The following is a 14,904-nucleotide window of genomic DNA, read 5'->3' as shown; positions in this document are numbered from 1 at the left end:
ATTCTTTCAAAGGGGAAACATTTTGGAGTTGCTTCAGAGCTGACAGAAAGGCATACATTTGGAGATGTTTGGAATGCTGACAGGAAGAGCAGATGCTTTGACATGGGCATTTGGAGATGCAGAGCTCAGTAGACATCACCACGTGCCTTCCCATGAGAGGCTAAGCAAGCCAGGACCCAGAGTTCTATCCCAGAGGAGCTAAGTTAAGACCCACAGACACTTAGAGAAGAAACCACTGGCATCCGAAGCTGGAAGCAATGGAATCAGGAACAAGGACCAGCAGATAACAGCATGTACCTTCCTCGATTGGCCTTTCTTGAGTCAAGGTATCTTTTTATGGATGCCTTAGTATGAACATTTTTATGGCCTTAGAACTATAAACTTGGAACTTAATAAATTCCCTTTTTAAAATCCATTCCATTTCTGGTATTTTGCATTTCTGGTAGCATTAATAAACTACAACAATCATAAACAACTGTCAAGGTAAAAAACTGAAAAGGAAATCTAGCTAACAACTCAGAGCCAGGAGCGTACCTTACTTAAAAGTTATGGCTTTGAAACAAAGAAAGCACATATGGAGGTAAGTTCCAACACAGTTCTTGAAGGGCTCAGTTTGGCTCATCCCCAAGACCAAAGAACATGCTAGGCACAGAGTCAGACATTGAAGTTTATTAGGACTAACAAACAGGAGAAGGTCTCCAGTGGTTGCAATCTGGAAAAATATGGAGAGTAGCTCCCAGCAAAGGTGGGAATACAAGGGGCAGCTTTTAAGTGTTTAGGACAAAGACATTCTGTAGGGATTGAGAACAAAGTTTCTGCAGGGTCTCATGACACAGAGGTTTGGGGATTTGTTATCAACAGTGATCAGGGGAGAAGAGTCTTCATGCTTTAAAAAGATATATGGTTTATGTTCCCATCTATACATTCTTTACCCCCTGAGGAAGTCTGTTGACATTTAACTTCTGTCCCAATCATGTAGGTGGCTATGTGCAGCAACTTACTCTCAATATGGAGGGGGAGCCCAGGGTTTGGGTCTTCACAACAAGTTATAAATTTTCTCCAAACCCCAAAAAAGAAAATCAAGAATTAATGTAAGTACTGATCAATAAGTTAGCCCTGGGTGTGAATAGTTAACATTTATAGTATTCTTTTAATAAAACATCTAAAACTTATAGAGCAAACTTTCTTAAATAGATGGAGTGCTAAATTGCATAGGGCTTATTTATCCATATCTGAGGAATACCTAGCCATTTACCTAAATTTCCATATTTTGAAGACTGTTCACCTGGTGATAGATACTTGGGTTAGAAAGAATAATTGCTAACTGGTCACCTCCAATCTTATTTGGAATACTTATACCTATTAATATTGGATATAGCACAGAGATCCTAAATTCAGTGACTTTCATGATTTGAGGCTGTCCTGTTAAAACCTTGCTATTCAAAGTATGGTCTGAATTCCAAAAGCATCCATAGAGCCTGGAAGCTTATTAGAAAGAGGAATCTCAAGCCCCACCCTAGCCCTACTGAGTCAATATCTGCAGTTCAATAAGATACCCAGGTGATTTGTATATGCTTTAAAGGTAGAAAAGCATTGTTCCACTATGCTACTATGCTTTTCAAATATTTCCTTGCTTAGCCTCTAAAACAATTTTTACTCTATGTTCCTCCTGGCAAATTTTTAAATGATGCCTAAAAATTTCCCAACATAAGTTTAAAGTTGTTTTAGTAGTTAGGTTCAGGTGTCAGGTACTTGGCCAAGTGATGGTGCCCTGTTCTTCTGTTGATGTGGACTTAAATCATCAGCATGTGAAATTCATCTATGAATGATTATATCTGGGGTCAGCAAAGGGGAGTGCCTTCCACAAAGAGTGACATTTAAAATAATTAGCTGTAGGCTTAAAAGAGAGAGGTCAGAAGAGAGCTCAGGAGCTCAAACCCAGACATTTGGAGAAGCAGAAAGGACATGCCCTGGGGAAAACCATTGGAACCCAGAAACCAAGCAGATTCACAGTGCGCCTTCCCATGGGACAGAGAAACTCAGATGAAAGCTTGTCGCCTTTCCTCTGAGAAACTCTAAAATTGTAACTAAATAAATTCCCTTTTTGAAAGTCAATCAAACTCTGATGTGCTGCATTCCAGCAACTTTAGCAAACTAAAATAGTTGCAAAAAAGTAATTTCAGCATATTGTAAACATTTTAGCTACTACAATAAAGTCACACTTTCAAAAGAACTTAAATGGGCGGCGCACGCGCCCTTCTTTCTCCGCCGGACCGCCGCGCGGCGCACGCGCCCCGCAGCAGCCGAGCCGCCCGACCTCCCTACCCCCTCTCTTTCTCCGCCGGACCGCCGCGCGGCGCACGCGCCCCGCAGCAGCCGAGCCGCCCGACCTCCCTACCCCCTCTCTTTCTCCGCCGGACCGCCGCGCGGCGCACGCGCCCCGCAGCAGCCGAGCCGCCCGACCTCCCTACCCCCTCTCTTTCTCCGCCGGACCGCCGCGCGGCGCACGCGCCCCGCAGCAGCCGAGCCGCCCGACCTCCCTACCCCCCTCCTCCCCCTCCTGCTCCGGCTGCTCTCCAACCAACACGGTGCCCTCTTCCCCCGCCTTCACCGTGCTCCTCCGCCACCAGCCTCGACAGCCTTGCCGCCCTCACCTTTCCTCCTCCAGAACAACTACTGGGGGAGTGGAGATAATACAGAGCAGCTCCCGGAGCCACGAGGGAGATCAAAGGGACAGCGTACCCCATCCTGGAACGGCTGACTATCTGGGAGAACCAGCTCCGGTGAGATCACCAAGGGGCACGGGCTTTCCTGGGTGGGACAGCAAGCGACCGGAGTCCCTCCCTTCCACCTTCCCAGGCCAGCTGGTAGAATTGGACAGGCGGTCCCCTTAGGCCGCGGCGGCTGGTGCCCCCACCACACGAGGCCCCCCGGAACAACTGAGATAGTTGGGTCGGAAATCCCCAGACTGCGGAGAACAGTGACCGGGGGATCCCTTCCAAACACGTGACTCCCCCGTCGGCTGGGAGCAGTGCACTCTCCCGGGCTGCGACAGCTGGCGCCCTCCCGCCACGCTTGGTGCCCCGGGCCGACTAGCTAATTTGACCGGACGCTCTCCTGTGCTGCGACAGCCGGCGACCCTCCCCACGTTTGGAACCCCGGGCCGGCTGGCATTCTTCCAAGACGCTTCGGTTGCCGAACCTCCCCTACGGCGAGAGTTTTCCAGAGTTGAGGGACCCACAGCAACTTTCGCTGGAGGAACCCACAGACAGGCGTGTGCCACGTGCGCCACATACTGGGCAGGATAGGAAGAACAGAACCCAGAGACTGCGCAGAAAAATCTTTCAACCTGTGGGGTCGAACACCCGGGGAAATCTGACTAAATGCCCAGACGCCAGCAGAAGATAACGGATCACGCTCAGAAAATTGAACATATGGCCCAGTCAAACGAAGAAACCAATAGTTCAAATGAGATACAGGAGCTGAAACAACTAATGCTGAATATACGAACAGAAATGGAAAACCTCTTCAAAAACGAAATCGATAAATTGAGGGAGGACATGAAGAAGACATGGGCTGAACATAAAGAAGAAATAGAAAAACTGAAAAAACAAATCACAGAACTTATGGAAGTGAAAGATAAAGTAGAAAAGATGGAAAAAACAATGGATACCTACAATGACAGATTTAAAGAAACAGAAGATAGAATTAGTGATTTGGAGGATGAAACATCTGAACTCCAAAAAGAAACAGAAACTATCTGGAAAAGAATGGAAAAATTTGAACAAGGTATCAGGGAACTCAAGGACAATGTGAACCGTACAAATATACGTGTAGTGGGTATCCCAGAGGGAGAAGAGAAGGGAAAAGGAGGAGAAAAACTAATGGAAGAAATTATCACTGAAAATTTCCCAACTCTTATGAAAGACCTAAAATTACAGATCCAAGAAGTGCAGCGCACCCCAAAGAGATTAGACACAAATAGGCGTTCCCCAAGACACTTACTAGTTAGAATGTCAGAGGTCAAAGAGAAAGAGAGGATCTTGAAGGCAGCGAGAGAAAAACAATCCATCACATACAAGGGAAACCCAATAAGACTATGTGTAGATTTCTCAGCAGAAACCATGGAAGCTAGAAGACAGTGGGATGATATATTTAAGTTACTAAAAGAGAAAAACTGCCAGCCAAGACTCCTATATCCAGCAAAATTGTCCTTCAAAAATGAGGGAGAATTTAAAACATTCTCAGACAAAAAGTCACTAAGAGAATTTGTGACCAAGAGACCAGCTTTGCAAGAAATACTAAAGGAAGCACTAGAGTCAGATACAAAAAGACAGAAGAGAGAGACATGGAGAAAAGTGTAGAAAGAAGGAAAGACAGATATGATATATATAATACAAAAGGCAAAATGGTAGAGGAAAATATTATCCAAACAGTAATAACTCTAAATGTCAATGGACTGAATTCCCCAATTAAAAGACATAGACTGGCAGAATGGATTAAAAAACAGGATCCTTCTATATGCTGTCTACAGGAAACACATCTTAGACCCAAAGATAAATATAGGTTGAAAGTGAAAGGTTGGGAAAAGATATTTCATGCAAACAACAACCAGAAAAGAGCAGGAGTGGCTATACTAATATCCAACAAATTAGACTTCAAATGTAAAACAGTTAAAAGAGACAAAGAAGGACACTATATACTAATAAAAGGAACAATTAAACAAGAAGACATAACAATCATAAATATTTACGCACCGAACCAGAATGCCCCAAAATACGTGAGGAATACACTGCAAACACTGAAAAGGGAAATAGACACATATACCATAATAGTTGGAGACTTCAATTCACCACTCTCATCAATGGACAGAACATCTACACAGAGGATCAATAAAGAAATAGAGAACCTGAATATTACTATAAATGAACTTGACTTAACAGACATTTACAGGACATTACATCCCACAACAGCAGGATACACCTTTTTTTCAAGTGCTCATGGATCATTCTCAAAGATAGACCATATGCTGGGTCACAAAGCAAGTCTTAACAAATTTAAAAAGATTGAAATCATACACAACACTTTCTCGGATCATAAAGGAATGAAGTTGGAAATCAATAATAGGCGGAGTGCCAGAAAATTCATAAATACATGGAGGCTCAACAACACACTCTTAAACAACAAGTGGGTCAAAGAAGAAATTGCAAGAGAAATTAGTAAATACCTAGAGGCAAATGAAAATGAAGACACAACATATCAAAACTTATGGGACGCAGCAAAGGCAGTGCTAAGAGGGAAATTTATTGCCCTAAATGCCTTTATCAGAAAAGAAGAAAAGGCAAAAATGCAGGAATTAACTGTCCACTTGGAAGAACTGGAGAAAGAACAGCAAACTAATCCCAAAGCAAGCAAAAGGAAAGAAATAACAAAGATTAGAGCAGAAATAAATGAAATTGAAAACATGAAAACAATAGAGAAAATCAATAAGACCAGAAGTTGGTTCTATGAGAAAATCAACAAGATTGATGGGCCCTTAGCAAGATTGACAAAAAGAAGAAGAGAGAGGATGCAAATAAATAAGATTAGAAATGAAAGAGGAGACATAACTACTGACCTCACAGAAATAAAGGAGGTAATAACAGGATACTATGAACAACTTTACGCTAATAAATACAACAATTTAGAAGAAATGGACAGGTTCCTGGAAAGACAGGAACAACCAACTTTGACTCAAGAAGAAATAGACGACCTCAACAAACCAATCACAAGTAAAGAGATTGAATTAGTTATTCAAAACCTCCCTAAAAAGAAAAGTCCAGGACCAGACGGCTTCACATGTGAATTCTATCAAACATTCCAGAAAGAATTAGTACCTACTCTCCTCAAACTCTTCAACATAATCGAAGTGGAGGGAAAACTACCTAATTCATTCTATGAAGCCAACATCACCCTCATACCAAAACCAGGCAAAGATATTACAAAAAAAGAAAACTACAGACCAATCTCTCTAATGAATACAGATGCAAAAATCCTCAATAAAATTCTAGCAAATCGTATCCAACAACACATTAAAAGAATTATACATCATGACCAAGTAGGATTCATCCCAGGTATGCAAGGATGGTTCAACATAAGAAAATCAATTAATGTAATACACCATATCAACAAATCAAAGCAGAAAAATCACATGATCATCTCAATTGATGCAGAGAAGGCATTTGACAAGATTCAACATCCTTTCCTGCTGAAAACACTTCAAAAGATAGGAATACAAGGGAGCTTCCTTAAAATGATAGAGGGAATATATGAAAAACCCACAGCTAATATCATCCTCAATGGGGAAAAATTGAAAACTTTCCCCCTAAGATCAGGAACAAGACAAGGATGTCCACTATCACCACTATTATTCAACATTGTGTTGGAAGTTCTAGCCAGAGCAATTAGGCAAGAAAAAGAAATACAAGGCATCAAAATTGGAAAGGAAGAAGTAAAACTATCACTGTTTGCAGACGATATGATACTATATGTAGAAAACCCAGAAAAATCCACAACAAAATTACTAGAGCTAATAAATGAGTACAGCAAAGTAGCAGGCTACAAGATCAACATTCAAAAATCTGTAGCTTTTCTATACACTAATAATGAACAAGCTGAGGTAGAAATCAAGAAACGAATCCCATTTACAATCGCAACTAAAAGAATAAAATACCTAGGAATAAATTTAACCAAAGAGACAAAAAACCTATATAAAGAAAACTACAAAAAACTGTTAAAAGAAATCACAGAAGACCTAAATAGATGGAAGGGCGTACCGTGTTCATGGATTGGAAGACTAAATATAGTTAAGATGTCAATCCTACCTAAATTGATTTACAGATTCAATGCAATACCAATCAAAATCCCAACAACATATTTTTCAGAAATAGAAAAACCAATAAGCAAATTTATCTGGAAGGGCAGGGTACCCCGAATTGCTAAAAACATCTTGAGGAAAAAAAACGAAGCTGGAGGTCTCGCGCTGCCTGACTTTAAGGCATATTATGAAGCCACAGTGGTCAAAACAGCATGGTATTGGCATAAAGATAGATATATCGACCAATGGAATCGAATAGAGTGCTCAGATATAGACCCTCTCATCTATGGACATTTGATCTTTGATAAGGCAGTCAAGCCAACTCACCTGGGACAGAACAGTCTCTTCAATAAATGGTGCCTAGAGAACTGGATATCCATATGCAAAAGAATGAAAGAAGACCCATCTCTCACACCCTATACAAAAGTTAACTCAAAATGGATCAAAGATCTCAACATTAGGTCTAAGACCATAAAACAGTTAGAGGAAAATGTTGGGAGATATCTTATGGATCTTACAACTGGAGGTGGTTTTATGGACCTTAAACCTAAAGCAAGAACACTGAAGAAGGAAATAAATAAATGGGAGCTTCTCAAAATTAAACACTTTTGTGCATCAGAGAACTTCATCAAGAAAGTAGAAAGACAGCCTACACAATGGGAGACAATATTTGGAAATGACATATCAGATAAGGGTCTAGTATCCAGAATTTATAAAGAGATTATTCAACTCAACAACAAAAAGACAGCCAACCCAATTACAAAATGGGAAAAAGACTTAAACAGACACCTACCAGAAGAAGAAATACGGATGGCCAAGAGGCACATGAAGAGATGCTCAATGTCCCTGGCCATTAGAGAAATGCAAATCAAAACCACAATGAGATATCATCTCACACCCACCAGAATGGCCATTATCAACAAAACAGAAAATGACAAGTGCTGGAGAGGATGCGGAGAAAGAGGCACACTTATTCACTGTTGGTGGGAATGTCAAAGGGTGCAACCACTGTGGAAGGCAGTTTGGCAGTTCCTCAAAAAGCTGAATATAGAATTGCCATACGACCCAGCAATACCATTGCTAGGTATCTACTCAAAGGACTTAAGGGCAAAGACACAAACGGACATTTGCACACCAATGTTTATAGCAGCGTTATTTACAATTGCAAAGAGATGGAAACAGCCAAAATCTCCATCAACAGAAGAGTGGCTAAACAAACTGTGGTATATACATACGATGGAATATTATGCAGCTTTAAGACAAGATAAACTTGTGAACCATGTAATAACATGGATGGACCTAGAGAATATTATGCTGAGTGAATCCAGCCAAAAACTAAAGGACAAATACTGTATGGTCCCACTGTTGTGAACGGACATTCGAGAATAAACTTGAAATATGTCATTGGTAACAGAGTTCAGCAGGAGTTAGAAACAGGGTAAGACAATGGGTAATTGAAGCTGAAGGGATACAGATTGTGCAACAGGACTAGATACAAAAACTCAAAAATGGACAGCACAATAATACCTAATTGTAAAGTAATCATGTTAAAATACTGAATGAAGCTGCATCTGAGCTATAGGGTTTTTTTTTGTTTTTGTTTGCTTGTTGGTTTGTTTGTTGTTGTTGTTTTTTACTATTACTACTACTTTTATTTCTTTTCTTTATATTAATATTTTATATCTTTTTCTGTTGTGTTGCTAGTTCCTCTAAACTGATGCAAATGTACTAAGAAACAATGATCATGCATCTATGTGATGATGTTAAGAATTACTGAGTGCATATGTAGAATGGTATGATTTCTAAATGTTGTGTTAATTTCTTTTTTTTCTTTCCGTTAATAAAAAAAAAAAAAATTAAAAAAAAAAATATTAAAATGCAGAACAAACAGAATTGCTTATGCAGTAGGAGAGTGCACGGTATTCTGAAGTCTGGCCTGATCTTTTTATGAGGGCATCTATTGTGAAAGCTGTGTTCCTGTTCAAAATGTAACTCTTTTGAAAACTCTCTCTTCAATGAAAATACTAAATTGCTGGTCTCTCTTTTTAATTTCAAGTTACTAAGTATGTAACTTCAGACTTATCACATCTGTTTATACCTCTTACATGTAAAAGTTGAAATGCTGTGTTTTGCATATACAGTCATCATGATATTTGAAGAGGCCATAAAGAGAAGCAATTATATAATTGTTTTAAAGAACCTAGAAGCAAAGAAAAAGGCTTTTAAAAACTACAGAGCAGTATCAACAATTGTAGCACCTGAAGTCAGGCTCCAAAATATGTCCTAGTTGTTGGTGATGATCAATTAAGTATAAAGTTACAAGCCTTGAAAGACTTTCAGAATTATTTTTCTTTGATTTTTCTAAACGCACACACAATACAACAAAAAACACCCCATCATTTTCTATTTTAGCAGTTTCCACAACTTAAACATTAAATTCTTATTGTTTGATTTCTGTTAAAAAAAAAAAAAAAAAAAAAAAAAAAAGAACTTAAATGAATCCAAGTACCAGCAATTTGATACCATCATTCCTTAAAGCAACCATAAATGCACACACACATGGACATACACACCAGCTCTTCAACAGTAGAATATGTTTACCTTGTTTCCTTTTTCTCCTTGAAAATGTATTTTCATTCTGTTCCTGCCATGGATATTTATGCTAATTGGATAAATTTTGATGTTAATGTGTCCTATTTATTTTCATTCAAGTTTAATATAAAAAGCATGAATTATTATAATTTTGATAATTTTTAGTCATAAAAGGACCATTTTAAGTGGCTATGCATGTTTTCAATGAGCCAGATAAGATGGAGGGCTAGGTAGGGTACTTGATTAAAGAAGTCTTCCTTGTGCCATACTGCAGTGGTTGAAGAGTCCAGACTTGGGGGCCATAACTCCAGCTCCAACACAGCTCAGTCATTGACAAATTACTTAACCTCTCTGTGTCCCAGCTTCAGTATCTATAAATGGGGAATGAAACTAGTATACATCTCATAGAGGTTTGGGAATAAAGTGGGCTCTATTTATAAAAGCTGAGAATAATGCTGAGAACATAGTAAATGCTAGTTTTTAAAAAGAATAAAATTATAAAAATAGAGTTAGAATTGTTCTCTTTTGGCTCCCCAGAAGATTGTACACCTTCGGGCAGGACATTGCAGTAGGATCTGAGGCAGATCAGAAGCATGCTGTTCTAGTTTGCTAGCTGCCGGAATGCAATATACCAGAAACGGAATGGCTTTTAAAAAGGGGAATTTAATGAGTTGTTAGTTTACAGTTCTAAGGCTGAGAAAATGTCCCAATTAAAACAAGTCTAAAGAAATGTCCAATCAAAGGCATCTAAGGAAAGATACCTTGGTTCAAGAAGGCCGATGAAGTTCAGGGTTTCTCTCTCAAGTGAGACGGCACATGGCGAACACAGTCAGGGCTTCTCTCTTGGCTGGAAGGGCACATGGCAAATATGGTGTCATCTGCTAGCTTTGTCTCCTGGCTTCCTGTTTCATGAAGCTCCCCGGGAGGTGTTTTCCTTCTTCATCTCCAAAGGTCGCTGGCTGGTGGACTCTCTGCTTCGTGGTGCTGCAGCATTCTCTGCTCTCTCTGAATCTCTCTGAATCTCTCATTCTCCAAAATGTTTCCTCTTTTATAGGACTTCAGAAACTAATCAAGACCCACTCAAATGGGTGGAGACATGTCATCCAGTTTAACAACCATTCTTAACTAAATCACATCAACCAGGGAGATGATCTCATTACAGTTTCAAATATACAGTATTGAATAGGGATTATTCTACCTTCAAGAAATGAGATTTATATTAAAACATGGCTTTTCTTAGGGGGCATACTTCCTTTCAAACCAGCACACATGCCTTGATAGTGTAGAGTGGGTAAGCACTGTTATGAATTGGGAGGTGGAAAAGGACAACCTTTAACACAGCTCCAGAGCTTGTGCTTTCTTGGGGAGATCAGCTTTAGGAAATACATAAAGAAGGGTAAAAGATCTGGAAATTGATTCCTGAATGCCTATCTGTGCCTCTGTCCACATTGCACAGTCATTGGGTAACCCCCAGAGAACAGGAGCCCCAGTTTGTAGACCCCTGCTCTAGCAGCATTATGTCACCTAGTTTGTAAAAGTATAGACTTTCACTTAGCTGGATTTCAACTAGTCTCTGCCACTTTCTAGTTCTTAGATATTGGGCAAAGTATTTAATTCCTCTTATATCAGTGAAAGGAGGAGAGTATTACTCAGCCCCGAGTCAAAGGCAACAAAATAAAGTAGTACTGGATTATAACCCAAAGCATAAAAATAATTATCCATGGATTGATACCAATATCTGACCAATCTATGCATCTGACCTTTTTCAGATCTCCAGAAAAAATGACACTGCTGGAGAATCATTCCTCATTTGTTGCCCAAAGGACTGCCAAGAGTAACAGAATCACCATCCTGGCCAAGCTGAAACTGTTACCAGAGACATGCTCCCACAAATTACTCCAGTATTTTTGGCTCCTATACATTTAATGACTTTCTGTCTAGCTCCAAAAACATACCGAGGCCATTCCACTGAATCCTACTTTCCAGAACCCAATGTAGTTCTACTGTATCCTCTTTGAACTTGCAGAGATCTCTTCATTCTTTTCATGGTCTTCTGATCTTGCGGCATCCAATGTCCAGTTACAGCATAAGCAGTGGTGCTGGTGGCCTTGTCTCATGGCAGCACATGGGGTGAGAGCTATGTCTACACAGTGGGGATGACAATGGTTTCAATCTTGGTGGACTTCTGGAGCAAGACCTGGCAATAATTCCTACTATGGAGCTCTGCTTGATTCCTTATCATTTCTCAAACCTGGTTCTCCAACTGAGTAGTGCCTAATAGCCTTCCAATCTATTACTTTCTGCTTAATTCTTTGCTGCCAAGAAGTCCAATATGTAAACATTTGGTGAAAGTAGAAAGCTTAAGGAAGTCTTCATTGATAACAGTTGAGTTTAGTGACAAACTAACAATTTTACCTAGGCATTTATTTTAATCATATTTGAACTTGAGTGCCATTTTAATGTATGCTATGCTAAATAGTTAAGCTATTCTGTTAATTAGATAAAAGTTTAATATAAATATATAAATATCTGCAAGGATGTATATTAAATTGTGGATGGTAATTACCTTTGTGTGATGGAATTATATGTAACTTTTTTTATTTGTCTGTATTTTCCAATTTCCTAAAGTAAACATTTATACCCAGGTAATTTTTTAAAGTTTGAAAGTTGTATTTTTGTAGAAAATAACATGTGTGATTTGAATATTGCTACTGTTTTTTAATCAAATATTTATAAATGTGTACACTATTAATATAAGCTGTTATTGGCAGCTGCCCAAATTATAGACCTAAAACCTGGGATAATTTAATTGGCATCTCTAAGCCCAACGTATTAAGAAAGTATATTTAGATTTCAATGGCTTGACCTTAATGCCAAAATCTCATATAAGACTTTGAAATGATAAATTGTCTGGTTCCATTATTACAAATTATTTCAAATTTTCTTTGTACATTTAGACAGTGGTCATTATGCTTCTTAACTATTGATATGTACTGTTTAAATTTCTAAAAATACTAGAAATACCACTTAAAAAAAAAACTTATACTATTTTAGCCTGTATTTCATTGTTTATCCCATAAGCTGTAGTCATCAATATTACTTGGGTGTAGTGTTTACCTTGGGCATTTAACTTGAGAAATTAATGTTATATGGTAAAATAGACTGATATTTAGAGGCATTAGTAAATAAAAATAAGCAATCATTGTGGGAAATAGCTCAGGAAAATGATACCACTAAAACAGCATTTAATGCTACAAATTTTTCTGTAAGCCCTATATTAGCTGGATCTCACAAGTTTTGATATGCCAAATAGTCATCATCATTCAGCTCAAAATATTTTATAATATTTTCTCATTTTAATTGTAATTCCCTGCTTGACTCATGAATTATAGAGAAGTGCATTGCTTCACTACCAAGCAGCCAAATATAGGAAAACATAATATGCATAGAATGACTAGATACCAAATTTCTCAGAAATAATTTATAGGTTTAAGGAAATTCTAATTAAAACCCAGTAGGGATTTAATATGTCATTCCAAAAGTAATTGAATAGTTCATCTGAGACAATAGAGGTAAAAACAGTCAAATCCTGTTCTCTCTGTCAGTTTCACATTTTTTTATTAGAGAAATTGTGGGTTTACAGCACAGTCATGCATAAAATACAAGATTCCCATATACCACCTACTATTAACACCTTGCATTGGCTACATCATTACAATTGCATTTCTGGTTTAAAACCAGGTGTGTCTGGGTCTTACATCCCAGTGGTGGAGCTGTTAGGACCCTGTGTTCTGCTTACAGCCTGGCCACTAGCTAACTAGGCAACCCCTGGTAAATCACTTCTTCACTCTGCTGTTTCCTGCGCGGTAGGTGAGGGGCTAGTGTAGAAGATTGCTAAACTTCTGCCATCATTTTAAGCAAACTCCTGGCAGTGTCTTATGCTGGGATTTGCCATTAAGGAGAGAAAGGGAAGCCAAGGACAGGGTGGTGTGGAGACTGAAAGGAAATTATCCAAGGTCTTCTGGGTTACCCGTACTGGGGAAGCAGCCTGTAGTCCAGATCACATGTCCATTGGGACTTTCCCACCATCAGGAACCCACCACTCTGAGGAAACCCAGCTGAGCCCCAGCAGGCAGGTGTTTTGGCAGCAGTGGACCTCGGTGTCTGGGAGAGTATGAATTCTTTAATGAGACACTTCCTGGTGGAGGCAAGGAAATCTGGGAATGGATGCAAGCCCTGGATGTGGTCAGCCCATAACTGACCCTCTTTGCATTTCGGCCACACTGAAATTCAGCACAGCACGGAAGTAAGGAATCTACACATTAAGTATTTGGAGTATGTGTAACATGAAAGAGACTTCAACCAATTAGAGTAAATGTTTAGCTTTGTAGTTCTTATTCAAAATACAGAATTGAGTAATCATTTGTCATTGTTTTTTTTTCTATAAAAACCTTTTTGTTTTAGAAGAAATTTAGATTTACAGAAAAATGGTGAAGATAATAGAGAGAGGTCCTATATACCCTGTGCTGGTTTGAAAGGATATATGTCCCCTAGAAAAGCCATGTTTTAATCTAAATCCCATTTCATAAAGGTAGAATAATCCTTATTCAATACTGTATGTTTGAAACTGTAATCAGATCTTCTCCCTGGAGGTGTGATTTAATCAAGAGTGGTTGATAAACTGGATTAGGTGACAGCAGGTCTCCACCCATTTGGGTGGAGTCTTGATAAGTTTTTGGAGTCCTATAAAAGAGGAAACATTTTGGAGAATGAAGATTCAGAGAGAGCAAGAGAAGAATGACATATTCACTAGAAGCAGAGAGCCCACTAACCAGTGACCTTTGGAGATGAAGAAGGAAAACGCTTTCGGGGGAGCTTCATGAAACAAGAAGCCAGGAGGGAAAATTAGCAGATGACACCATGTTCGCCATGTGCCCTTCCAGCTGAGAAACACTGAACATCATTGGCCTTCTTGAACCAAGGTATCTTTCCCTGGATGCCTGATTGGACATTTCTATAGACTTGTTTTAATTGGGACATTTTCTCGGCCTTAGAATTGTAAACTAGCAACTTATCAAATTCCCCTTTTTAAAAGCCATTCCGTTTCTGGTAGATTGCATTATGGCAGCTAGCAAACTAGAACATATTCCATGTCTTCTACTGCTAATATGTAATATTAGTGTGGTGTATTTGTCATAACTCATGGACCAATACTGATACATTATTGTTAACCAAAGCCCATACATTTAGATTTTCTTGTTTTTTCACCTAATGTCCTTTTTTTCTCTTCCAGGATCCCACACAGGATATCACATTCCATGTAGTCATTGTATCTCCTTAGTCTCCTATTGGTTGTGACAATTTGTCAGACTCTCCTTGTTTTTGATGAACTTGGCATTTTGAGGAATACTGTAGGATGTGCCTTTATTGGAAATCATCTGATGATTTTCTCATGA

General features: G+C 39.1%; 1 long non-coding RNA gene across 1 annotated transcript in view; it reads left to right on the top strand.

The window, feature by feature from the left end:
* The window catches only part of LOC143678188 (uncharacterized), a 28,003-nt gene extending 16,082 nt beyond the window's left edge, over nt 1–11,921 (top strand). Inside the window, exon 3 of the long non-coding RNA XR_013173101.1 lies at nt 11,218–11,921. This is a non-coding gene — a long non-coding RNA (uncharacterized LOC143678188). The remainder of the gene's footprint in view (nt 1–11,217) is intronic.
* Nucleotides 11,922–14,904: the final 2,983 nt, after the last annotated feature.

This window comes from Tamandua tetradactyla, chromosome 3, assembly GCF_023851605.1.
Source record: "Tamandua tetradactyla isolate mTamTet1 chromosome 3, mTamTet1.pri, whole genome shotgun sequence".
NCBI classification, from domain to species: domain Eukaryota; kingdom Metazoa; phylum Chordata; class Mammalia; order Pilosa; family Myrmecophagidae; genus Tamandua; species Tamandua tetradactyla.
Note: the sequence above shows the minus strand (reverse complement) of the source record. Positions and strands in the feature narration are given on the sequence as shown.